This window comes from Vipera ursinii, assembly GCF_947247035.1.
Source record: "Vipera ursinii genome assembly, chromosome: 4".
NCBI classification, from domain to species: Eukaryota; Metazoa; Chordata; class Lepidosauria; order Squamata; family Viperidae; genus Vipera; species Vipera ursinii.
The window spans coordinates 67,247,987-67,260,034 of NC_139514.1; the positions used below are offsets into that span (position 1 = coordinate 67,247,987).

The 12,048-nt window shown below is 43.1% G+C and overlaps 1 protein-coding gene across 14 annotated transcripts in view; it reads right to left on the reverse strand.

The window, feature by feature from the left end:
* The window catches only part of CDKL5 (cyclin dependent kinase like 5), a 94,951-nt gene extending 90,997 nt beyond the window's left edge, over positions 1-3,954 (reverse strand). For all 14 annotated transcript variants that reach the window (XM_083362934.1, XM_083362929.1, XM_083362932.1 and 11 more), the window contains exon 1: positions 3,857-3,954. The gene's annotated coding sequence lies outside the window, so the exon portion shown is untranslated. The remainder of the gene's footprint in view (positions 1-3,856) is intronic.
* Positions 3,955-12,048: the final 8,094 nt, after the last annotated feature.

Below are 12,048 nucleotides of genomic sequence, written 5' to 3' on the forward strand. Positions count from 1 at the left end.
CATAAATCTATATATAATCTCATTAAGGAGAATTCATTAAAGAGAATAAAAATGCCCAGAATTAACCTCTACTTTTATAAATACTATTGTAAAATTAATAGAAAAGTTGTCCCAGATAAATCAAATGTCTCTATAAAGTACAAATAAAATGCTTTAACATAAATATCCATCATAAGAAAACTTCAAAACTTCTATTAGAAGTTTGGCATATGGAAGAAGATTTATGTAGAGCAGGACTTTTCAACCTTTTCACCCATTGTACCACTTTTAAGATATGGCAACATCCGAGTACCACCAGTCGCCTAGCAAGGTGTCAAAAACGTGTCCAAAAAAAAGGGAAAAAAGTGATGAAGTACAGGTAGTCCTTGACTTACAACAGTTTGCTTAGTGACTGTTTGAAGTTACAATGGCACTGAAAAAAGTGCCCCCCAAGCCACAGCTGAGCAAGACACCTGCCTGCCCACCCGGCGGCACTCTTCCTCCTGTCCGAGGTTTTCATTGTTGTGAGCATTTCTGTTGAGGACTGGCAGCCAGGGTGTGTGGGTGGGTGTTTGGTTTTTATTCCCGCCCCCGTCTCTTGGGTGGTTGCAGCAGGCTTTGGTCACTTCACATGACCCTGGGACACTGTGACGGTCATAAATATGAATCAGTTGCCAAGCATCTGAATGTAAATCACCAGACCCTGGACATGCTGCAACATTCCAGCTGATCGGCGCTTCTTCTGGGCTCAGCAGAAGTGTCAGGATCAGTGCCGAGCTCCAGCTGGAGCCTGGTGCTAATCCTGGCGCTTCCACTGAGCCCTGACAGCCCCGAAGAAGTGCTGATCCTGGCTCTTCCACTGAGCCCTGACAGTCCTGCAGCTCCAGCCATCTCTCACTCAGGCTTGTGCGGTGCTGCCACCGGTTCAGCTCATTCCCCTCCCCCGTTACCACTTTTCTAGGATGGTCACATACCAGCTGCCACATGCCAATGTACCACAGGTGGTACCCATACCACTGGTTGAAAAGCCCTGATGTAGAGGGTCATTAATCATTATAAATATAATTCAATACATCTTCCTTTTTTAAAGCAAGCAATACAAATGTAGTTTGAAACATAGAAATAATCAGTAAATTACATTAATAACTAAAGAAAATTTCACTTTTATCCTTCTATCTAAATAAAATTTGTTTACAGATTTTAAGAATAAATTATGATATCAGAAAAATTACAACATCCTCAAAAATGAATGAGCAATATGAATATGAAATTCTGTTTAGTCCAGCCAAAAACTTCTACACAATTGTTTCACTGATTTCAATGAACTTTTATTTGTAATGTTAAAGATTGATCGCACTAAATTATGTTAAGCACAAAATTAAATTCCTGAAGATAGCATTCAGACCTGCTACCTTTATCTTACTCATCAAATAGCTAATTAAAGTTGCAGGTTAAGTACCTGAGGTGGGAGTTCTTTTTTCAAACTTGAATACAAAACTGGAATAAATTAGTATCTCAACTATATCATGAAGATGAAAGCAGTGACCTTCAATTTGTTTTAGAGATAAAACTTTGCACAATATTAGAGTATGTAATCCATAAGCATAAATATAAATTACAGAATAGCTCTTTGTAAAATTAGTACTGAGCACTATAATTTACATCTCAAATAACAGGAAATTTAATTATACAATTTATCTGGGCAACTCTATACATGTTTAAATCCCATTAAGTTCAAATAGGATTGTGCTACCTCCTTAATACATGTAGAAGTTATGATAGTTTGGCATATACTTAGTGCTGTGATTCCAAATCAAACTCCTGCCAAGAAGTTTTACATTCAAAACCATGGGGAAAAGTTCAAATCACCTTTTCTTTCTTATAACAATAAAACCATTTTAGGAAAAACTATATTTAAAAATTGGCCCCATTTTTTAATTTTCTAAGCAAAGAAAGCAGGAGATAGAAGATAGGGAAAAAAATAAGTAGATTGCATTGACTATTTTTTCTTCTTCCCCAGAGACTTTATATAACCCATCACTGATTTTATTTCAACTGCCTCATTTGATGGCAAACTTGGACATTAGCCAATAACTATCATGCATATATGTGTGAGTGCTGCACTCAAATATATGGTATGCAGATTTAAAAAAAGACGACATGTTCCAAGTTATTTGGTGTGAGAGGCCAAGGAAGAAATTTTGAAAAATAATATTCAATTAGGACATTTTTTCTGCTTCATTACCTTCAGATTTAATTTGCACTACCGGTCAAGTAATTAAACACTTGCTTTAAAATACTTTTGTTTTTCTAAAAAATAAACGATTGTAATATTAGATGTGATTGCATAGGTCGAGAATGCTTACATGACAGAAGGGATTCTTTTAACTAAGTCAGTATAGCAAATTAGTAATTTATAGCCCAAGACTAGGAATATACATATACTGCACTGTAAAATTCAGCTGCTTTCAGAAGAAAGAGAAATATAGGTGTACAGGTGATGGAAAATTTAAATCTAAGAGCAAAACTAATAAGCAGATATTTTATTTTAAAGGTATTAATGGATTACAATGAGTGGTCATGAAAGTTGCACTTCAGAGCAAAATCAAGTGACAGCACCATGAGGGAAATCCCTGAACCTATGTTTCTAAAGAAACTCCAAACTTCACCCCAGGGTGTTTCCAGGATTTTGCCCTCACATTAGCTGTCAATGATGTAAAGCTGTCTATATCATTTCTTTCACTGAGGAAGAGGAAGGAAGAAGCTAGTGAATGAACATTTTCTCTCATGCATGAATATTCCCAGAGATTTTTAGTCTGATCTTTCAAGAATCTAGAGCAAATAAAACAGAACAGAAAATAAATTTGATGCACATCTTGCAGCCCAGATTACAGCTTTAATGAACAGCGTAGGCAAGGAAACACACACACAAAAAAATATTTTACATCTGCAGGATCTCCAAATCCATAAAATTAATCATTCCTAACTCATGGTGGGAGGCAGGGTTTGAAACACAGCATCTCAGACAGAAGACACATATGACATACCATAGGAATACAAATAAGCCACCAGCAGCTGAGAAGGAAGAAAAGCAGCTTGAGTTAAGAATTTTTAAATTAAAACCAGGATAAGGTCAAGCAGGCTGGCGGGTCAGGAGAGATTCATTGCAACTGGAACCCGGTCGCTTCGTCTAAAATTCTCAGGACCATTTATTCAGGGATGCAAGATCTGGTCAGCTCTGGCACTCACCTATGCTGCGGGCTCTTGCTGGGAGGGGGCGGGAAGATGGGGCTGTGATGACCGCGGGGAGAGCCCCCCCCCGAAACAAAGACCCGAGGAAAATCCTTGTGGAAAAAGGCGGCGAACTTGAGGAGTCGCCAAGCAGGTTCGAGGTGCCGAGGAGAGGTGGCAAGTCGAGGCGGGGGGGGGAGGTGGGGAGCAACAGCCGCGACTGGCAGATGGGAGCATGCGCGTGCGAGGCGGGCGCGGGGGGGGGGGAGACGCATCGAAGAAGTAGGCGGCATCTTCAAGAACCACAGCCTCGATACGAGGGGTGGTGGGCGTGGGTGTGACTTAAAAGGGGGGCGGTTACGGGAGGTGGGAGGAGGAAGGGGAAAGGATGACATCAAAGAGGCGAGGGCTGGAGGGAGAGTGCAATGACAGGAGCGTGGCCGACAGACGGGAGCAAGTCAACGCCCCCAGACCCACATTCCAGCGACTCCCTGGGCCTCGCACCGATCCGCGATGCGCTTCAGCCGCGTCCGCCTCCACTGCTCCTCCTCCTCCTCCTGCCGCCGCCGCCCCTGCTGATTTCGTTAGGTCCGCCCGCTACGATCCCACCAGCGCCTCCCGCCCGCTCTCGCCTTGCCCGACTCACCGCTCCCGCGTCCAGCCCTGGCTCAGACCGCTGCCGCTTGCAGCGCTTTGAGGGAAGGGTTGCTGAGTTGGGTGACTTGTTGGGTTGTTGTTGTTTTTTTTTTGGTCACTGACACGAGCCCTCGCCAATTGGAAACAAGCGCAGGGAAGGAGAGGCCACGCCTTTGTCTAAAGAGAGCCAATAGGAATATACATTCCCCCTGCAGCATGGTGGGCCGAAGATGGGCGGGCATTAGCAGCGCCCCCGCGTCTCCATCCCGTCCTTGTACGTGGATTTAGGCCCGCCCAACGCACTGCATGCGCGGGCTTGGTTGGCTCTGCACCTCGCAAACGCCGAAAGGAGCCGTCGGGGAGAGGCGGGGTTTGGCGGCTGCGGCTGCAAGTGAACGGGTTTGGAAAGGATAGGAGCAGAAAGTCATCCCTGGGAAGTTGTAGCTGCTGTTGATGGCGAAGTGTTGGTGAATTCTCAGGCGTAAGGGACTTGCACTATTATTGATGGCTGCTTTCGTGACGAAGCAGCAAGTATAATACGGGCAGAGACGAGGGATGTACACTAATAAGATTTTAGAGCCACCTAGCCATTTATATGAAAAATAGGGGTATGCCTGATCAAGAGATACGGATATAATAATTTCAGTACGACTTGCAAAGCAGGGTATGTTTTTTCTTCCCTGTGTTCATGCTTTGAAGGATTGGAGCCAAAATGAGAAAGACTTAAGTCTCTTCTTTGACTAAATGTGGCACAGACATAATCTGAAAACGTTTTTTTCCTGCATCATCATGAGGTGTAATTTGTCTCATCCCCAGGCCAGGAATAAAACAGACTTAAACTAGCTACACTCAAAGCTGCACTCAGCATTTGGTGTTTTTCGAATGGGGTATTCAAAGACCTCCCAAAATTGTATTGTTGAGGGAGAAGTTTATTAAATATATCAACGCTGTACGCTGGAATTTGAAATATATTGAATTTTAGTTTCAGGTAAATAAAATGAAATTGAGATTTTGATCAAGCTCGGCATATCCCTGGTATGTCATCTAAAGGTGAAGTGTGGACATCCAACCAGGAAAAAAAATGTCACCTTTGTTGTTCATGCCTGGGTTTGGCCTTGATAAAAAGTTACATAATGATGGTTTCAACAAGAAAAAGGAAATGGGATGGCTAATAGGTGGTTCCAGAAGGTCAGAGGTTGGCATAGTACTAAGGTATAAAATATGCCTCGAAAGATAAAGGTGTTGCTATTTGGCCACTAAGCCGCCACACTTAATGACTGCTTGTGCATCTGGCCCTTATTGCAATAAGTTGTTGAAATGTAAGTACTGAATTTGTGTGTTAAATTTAAATAAACTCCTGAATCCTAAAGTGAGAATTTTCTTGTGTGTTATCTCTTGTTTCATTAAACAAGTTTTTCCCTTGACAACCCCTCCCCCAGAGGGAGAGTCCTGCCAGAGGAACCAAAGCTGATTCCCCTAGGCATGAAATTTGATGGGGGTCCCCAACAACTGGGCTTCTTTCTGGCTCAGGTTTTCACCTTCATGCAGGTTTATGGGAAAACCCTCCCCAGTAAGGAAGCCTGGGTCTGGGTCGTCACCTAGCCTTAAAAGGGGCCGCAGCTTGGTGGATGGTTACCCTACACAACTAAAACACACTGAAGTTCTGAAACTTCAGCCACTTCATGACAACCCTGAGTTGGAGATTTGAAGACCACCTGGCCAATCAGAAGGCACAAGGCTGCATAAAGACTGTGAGGCAGGGGCGTCTGGTAGCTGAGTACACGGAAGAATTCCGAGGCCTGGCATGCTGCCTCGACTGGCCCAAAGAAATCTTAATGGGCTGAATGACAACCTGTACAATGCATGCATGGCCAGAGGCGCCACGGTACAGTTCCACGACTCATGCCTCCTGGCTGAAGAGGTGGAGATCAACCAGAATCACAACCCGTAAAGCTATGGTAACGTGTGGAAACAATCCCCAGTGGAAAAAAATGAAGCTGCTAAAGCATCGACCGTGCCACCACATTCAATGGCCTGCTTTAAATGTGGCAAGGAAGGTCACTGGATAGCGGAGTGCCGCAGTAAGACCCCAGCTAAGAAAGGCGAAAAGCAGTCTGGAGAGAAGTCAACCAAACCCAACCAACACCAGAAAGACACCACCCTGAGAAGCATCAAGGTTGTGAAGTTCTGTCCAACCCCACAGCTGTGGGATGGAACTCCGACCCCACTGGGAGATGAATCAGGGACGCCAGAAAGCAATTCCAAGAAACATCTCCTCTCAAGCAGCCGGAGCAGCTGGCTTCCTCTCATCTATTTCAAACAGCAGCACTTCATTTTTTTCCTTTTCTCTCAAAGGTATAGCCTCTGGGCTGGAAAGCAAGCTCCCGGCTTTTTCTTCCAACACTTACTTCCTTTTTTCCCCCTCCCTCCCTCCTGCTCTCTACCTCCCTCTTTCTCATTGTCATCTCCTTCCTCCCTCCCTCCCTCCCTCCCTCTATGCTGCACCTCCAGCCGATCATCCCTTTCTTCATTCCTCGTGGAGGGCAACCCCTCCCCAGCTGCGTTTCTTCCCTGTTTGTCTCTGCCACCTGTGTGCGTGCCCGGCACAGATGGCTGCCACAGAAGTTGTAGCTCCCGGCTGGCCTGTTTGATCTCCTCTCCTCCCCTTTCTCCCTCCCCTCCCCTCCCCTCCCCTCCTCTTCCTTTTCCCTTTGGTGCAGCTCCAGATGAGTCTTCCCAAGGATGCATCTTTTTTTCTCTCCAACTCCTGTCCAAACTGTCTCCTTTTATAGCCTCTCCTGTCTCTGCCCCCTCCTCCTCCTTTCGCTTCTGGGTGAGCCAGAAGTGCCGATCCTGGGGCCTTTGCCTCACCCCAAGCAGCCCTGCAACTCCTGAGGACTCTCTCATGGCACATCCTGTGCTGCACCACTTTGGCTCGTTCCCTCACCTGCTACACTTAGCTGGGCTGGGCAGGGCCACATGGGCAGGGCCATGTACATTGGCACCTACCAGGTGCCAATGTACCACTGGTTGAAAAGCCCTGCACTAGATGCCTGGTCAGCCCAGTCCTGGTTGGGAAACTAGGGATCCGGCTAAGGAGACTAAAAAAAACCCCATCTCATTCTGTCAATTTAATGGATCCATTGCAGAGGGCATCCCGGCCACATTAGCTACTGAAGTCCTGGGGATAACCATAGTGGACCACTCAGAGACTCTACCCTTCATTGTGGCCACTGGAATGGAGTGGCCCCTTGTCCTGAGGTTAGCATGGCTGAAAAAATGGAACCCACTGGTAAACTGGAGAATGGGATGTTTGAAATTTCCTAAAAGAAAGAACCCCCTGCTGAATGAATGATGACAATCAGGAAGAGAGAGGCTCTGTGAAATAGAAGCCACTTTAAGCAACGAAACAAGGTAGGCTATACCCAGAGGGCCCTGGGATCTAGCTGAGGTTTTCAGCAAAAGGAGCTCAGATGAACTGCTTCCCTACAGGCCCATAGACTGTGCCATCAAGATCATTCCTGGGGCGAAACTACCAAAGCCAAAATTATACTCGATGACCCCCAAGGAATTAAGTAAATTACATCAGTTCATCAATTAAAAGTCTGGTCTGCGGGTTCATACAACCAGCCAGACTCTGGGTAGCCACACCCGTGCTACTCAGAGAGAACAAGGATGAGTCTCTTTATCTCTGCATGGATTATAAGGGTTTGAATGCCATGTGCAGGGAAAATGTGTACCCCCTGCCCCTTATGAAGGACATGCTGGCCCACCTATAGAAAGGGAAAGTTTTTCCCAAACTAGACTTACGAGAAGTGTATTATAGAGTAAGGATTAAGGAAGGAGATGAGTGGAAGACTGCTTTTAACTGCCTCCTTGGCTGTTTCCAATTTAAAGTGCTCCCATTTGCCTTGCAGTGTTTATGCAGCTGATCCATGAGGTGCTCCACAAGCACCTGTATAAAGGAGCTTTGGTGTACCTGGGCGATATCTTAAGCTACACCAAAATGAAAGTGGAGTATATGAAACTAGTTAGAACAGTCCTAAATAAACTCTGGGCAGCTAAGCTGTACACCAAACTGTCGAAATGTGAATTCCACAGAGAAAAAAATGACCCAGCCAGGCCCTGAAATGGACTATGGAATGCCAAGTGGCATTCGAAAAATTAAAAAGACTTTTCACAGCAGAGCCAATTCTGAAACACTCCAACCCAAAGTGGGCTTTTGTAATCCAAGCTGACATGAGCGATGTGGCTGTGGGAGCAATTTTACTCCAAAAGGATAAGCAGGGGCAACTGCAACCCTGTGCCTACACCTCTAAAAATTGTCAGAGACTGAACAGCATTTGGCATCTGGGTGAAGGAAGCTTATGCAGTACGCTAGGCTCTCCTCACCTGGAGACACTTCCTGGAAGGGAGCAAAATCTCTTTCCAAGTATGGATTAATCACAAGAACTTTGAGGCCCTTAAGACACCTAGGAAATTATCCCCCAAACAAGCACGATGGGCTCAGCCCTTCCACCACTTCAACTTTACTTTCCATTATTTGCCGGCGTGTGTGTGGAGAACTTCCTAGCTGATCGTCTGTCCAGATTGCCACAATATAACAACACCAAAGCAGATGTGGTCAAACCGCTATTGCCAACCATGCAATTAGCAGCCCCAGTGGTCACGAGATCACAGGCGAAGAACCCCACACCACTGGACAATGCTGTCTCACTAATATTCAAACAAGCCCTAGAGAAGGATGAGTGGGTTTTATAGAACAAAAACCTCTGCTCCATGCAAGATGGACTGCCATGGGGGGGGGGGAAGAAACTGTATGTTTCCTCCATGCAGAGGCTGAGAACTATGCAAGTCTCCCATGACTCAAAGCTAGCAGACATTTTGGGTTTGTAAAAACTCTACACCTGGTGAAAAGACAATTTTGGTGGCCATCACTGAAAAGGGACATTGAAAGTTATGTGGCCAGTTGCCCTACCTGCGCGCTGCAGCAAGGAAAAATGCCTGGCCTTTTGCAGATGGTAGCAAGCCCTTCAGCACCCTGGAGAGAGATCTCTATGGACTTCATTGTGGAGCTGCCGGACAGTGCAGGAAATACAGTCATTTTGGTGGTGACTGACTTGTTCTCAAAACAGGTCCACTTCATCCCATGCCAGAAGATCCCAACAGCCAAAACCCTAGCAAAAATGTTCCTCCAATATATCTATTGATTGCATGGGGCACCCCAATTTCAGACAGAGTTGTCCAGTTCACATCAAAGTTCTGGAGAGACTTTTTGGACCTATTAGGCACAGAACAGGGCTTGAGTTCTAGTCATCTTCCTCAAACGAATGGGGGGACAGAATGAACAAACTCAGTTCTGGAACAATACCTTAGATGTTTTATTAACTATCAACAGGACAATTGGACTGATCTCCTGCCATTTGCTGAAGTAGCATATAACAATGCTATTCATTCCAGCACAGGATACACCCCTTTCAAGTCCCCATGGGACAGGTGTTTAAACCAATGCCAGAATTACCTAACAATGAACCCATCATTCCCTCTCTTAAGGCATAGATGAATCAATTACAAAACACCTGGCCTACAAAGAGGCCTACAAAGCCCAAGCAAATAAAAAATGAATAGAACCCAAACCTTTTCACATTGGGGATAGAGTTTACCTATCCACTAAGTTTTTGCAATCATTACAACCATCCAAGAAGTTAGGACCCAAATATGTAGGACCTTTTCCCATCAAACAGATCATAAATCTGGTTATAGTGGAGTTGGAACTTCCAAAACCACCCTGTATTTCATTGTAGCCTGTTAAAACCAGAGATAACCTCGCCCTTAAGGCCTAAACTAGAGCTTTCCATTACCTCAACTTTTGTCAAATGCTCTTGTTCAGCTTAAAACAAACAAATGAACACGCAAACCAAGAAATATTACCTTATTCTCTGAGACCCACAGAATGATTATACATATTCATTGATTTAGCAGGAAAACAGTTGCCCAAGTGTCTTTCTGCAGTTTGCTACAAATCCCAAATGGCTACTTACTAAGTTATATTTGTTTGTTACAATTGTACATATTTGGAAAATGGAGTTATGAAAATTTCAGCAGGAGTCTTATTTCCCTGAGATCTTTGTATTATTCACGTGCAGGTTTACTTTACTTCTCTGTTTAAATGTTTGCATGTCACAAAGGTCAAGGCAATTGGGTTATGTTGATGCTTGTAGCATTTAATAAAGTATACAGATATTGAAACAAATTAAGCACAAATGCTTTCTTACATTATGTAACTTAAATCATACAGTTCATTAAAAAGAATCAAGTCAGTACATATTGTTAAAACTGATAAATGGCTAATAATTAGAACTGCAACAGAAGAGTAAGATTTATTGAAGATGGAGATCAGTGCTAGATCTGTGTATTACTGTTCATCTTTAGAGCATTACATAATTTAATTTATAAAGTTTCCCACTGGACAAATTTGCTTGAATAATGATGAAGATGGGAATATGTTTGGATGCAAGCAGAAATGTTTTTAACTCAGTTTTATATGATCTAGATGGTTTTCAAATGTTTAATGGGAAAATGTTTTAGATCCAGAGATGTGGATTTGATGTTTCTGACCCCAGATTCTTTATATAACATTAATTAATATAATAGGACTTACATTCTAATAAATGAGTTTAAAACTACATTTCAAAAATTCTTAGCACAATTTACTTTGGATATATCATTTGGTGATAGATAGATAGATAGATAGATAGATAGATAGATAGATAGATAGAGACACAGTTTAACTATTATTATACTATTATATACATATATAAAATTGGATGCAGTGAACATACTTTAGACTCCTACCTCCAATTTTCCCCACAGTAACAACTCTGTGGGGCCCCATATAGGCTGATAGAGTGAGTGGCCCAGAGTCACTTAGCCAGTCAAATATCTGGGCAGCTTACAAAAATAATATATTACAATTAAGACACTATAAACATTTTAAAACAATAAAAGATAAAAGATAAACACATCTAAAATAAATATATAAACAGCAGTTGAGATACTTGGCCAGTTAGCAATGCAGCCGAGAAATGGGGTCCTTGATGCATTTAACACCCCAGGCTCAGGAACATAGTCAAGTTTTCTAGTGCTTTAGGAAAGGCTAACAGGGTTGGGGCCATTCTAATGTCTGAAAGGAAGATGTTCCGTAGAGCGGGGACCACTGCAGAATAAGCCTATCTTCTAATCCAGTAATGGTGAACTTTTTAGAGACCGAGTGCCCAAACTGCAACCAAAAACCCACTTATTTATCACAAAGTGCCAACACGGTGATTTAACCTGAATACTGAAGTTTTCCCTTCCATGTATTACTGCCTTGTCGTGGCGAAGGGGCTTGCTACTTCAGTGAAGCTATGAGCTATGCCGTGCAGGGCCACCCAAGACGGACAGGTCATAGCAGATAATACCAAATTCAAAGTGACCAGATTATTTTCACTATAAGGCAGTATGCCATATAGACAAGTTGTTGAGAAACAGTGAAAAATCTAGACTTTGGAATATTCCAAATGTTCATTGTTGGCTACTGTGTGATATAGAATGCTGTGTCTTTCCTTAGTGTTCTCAATGGCAGTTTTCTCTTTTGTCTGCATGTTAATTAATTAATGGTAGTTTGGCTCTCATAATATATTTTATACTAAAATATTAAAATAGTCATTGATTTTATTGGATTAGATACAGATTCACAAACAGACACATACTTTTTTATTAAAATTTGCAATTTACACTAGACACTATAGCACAGGGGTCTTCAAACATGGCCCTTTTATGACTTGTGCACTTCAACTCCCAGAATTCCTCAGCCAGGCACGCAGGCTGAGAAATTCTGGAAGTCCACAAGTTATAAAAGGGCCAAGTTTGAAGACCCCTGCTATAGAATATGGTCTATATAATATAGAATTGTTCAGTATATTTCCAGTTAGATTGTGAAATGACTGCATATATTCATACTTTTGTCAATAATTAAGAACATTTTAAAAATGGCTCACCAATTACTGCAGTTTGGGTACTCGGTCTCTAAAAGGTTCACCATCACTGGTATAGGTTCTCCTGCTTGAGCAGGGGGCTGGATTAGAAGACCTCCAAGGTCCGTTCCAGATCCTATCCTATCCTCTCCTATCATATCCTATAGATAAGGCATGCACACTTTTG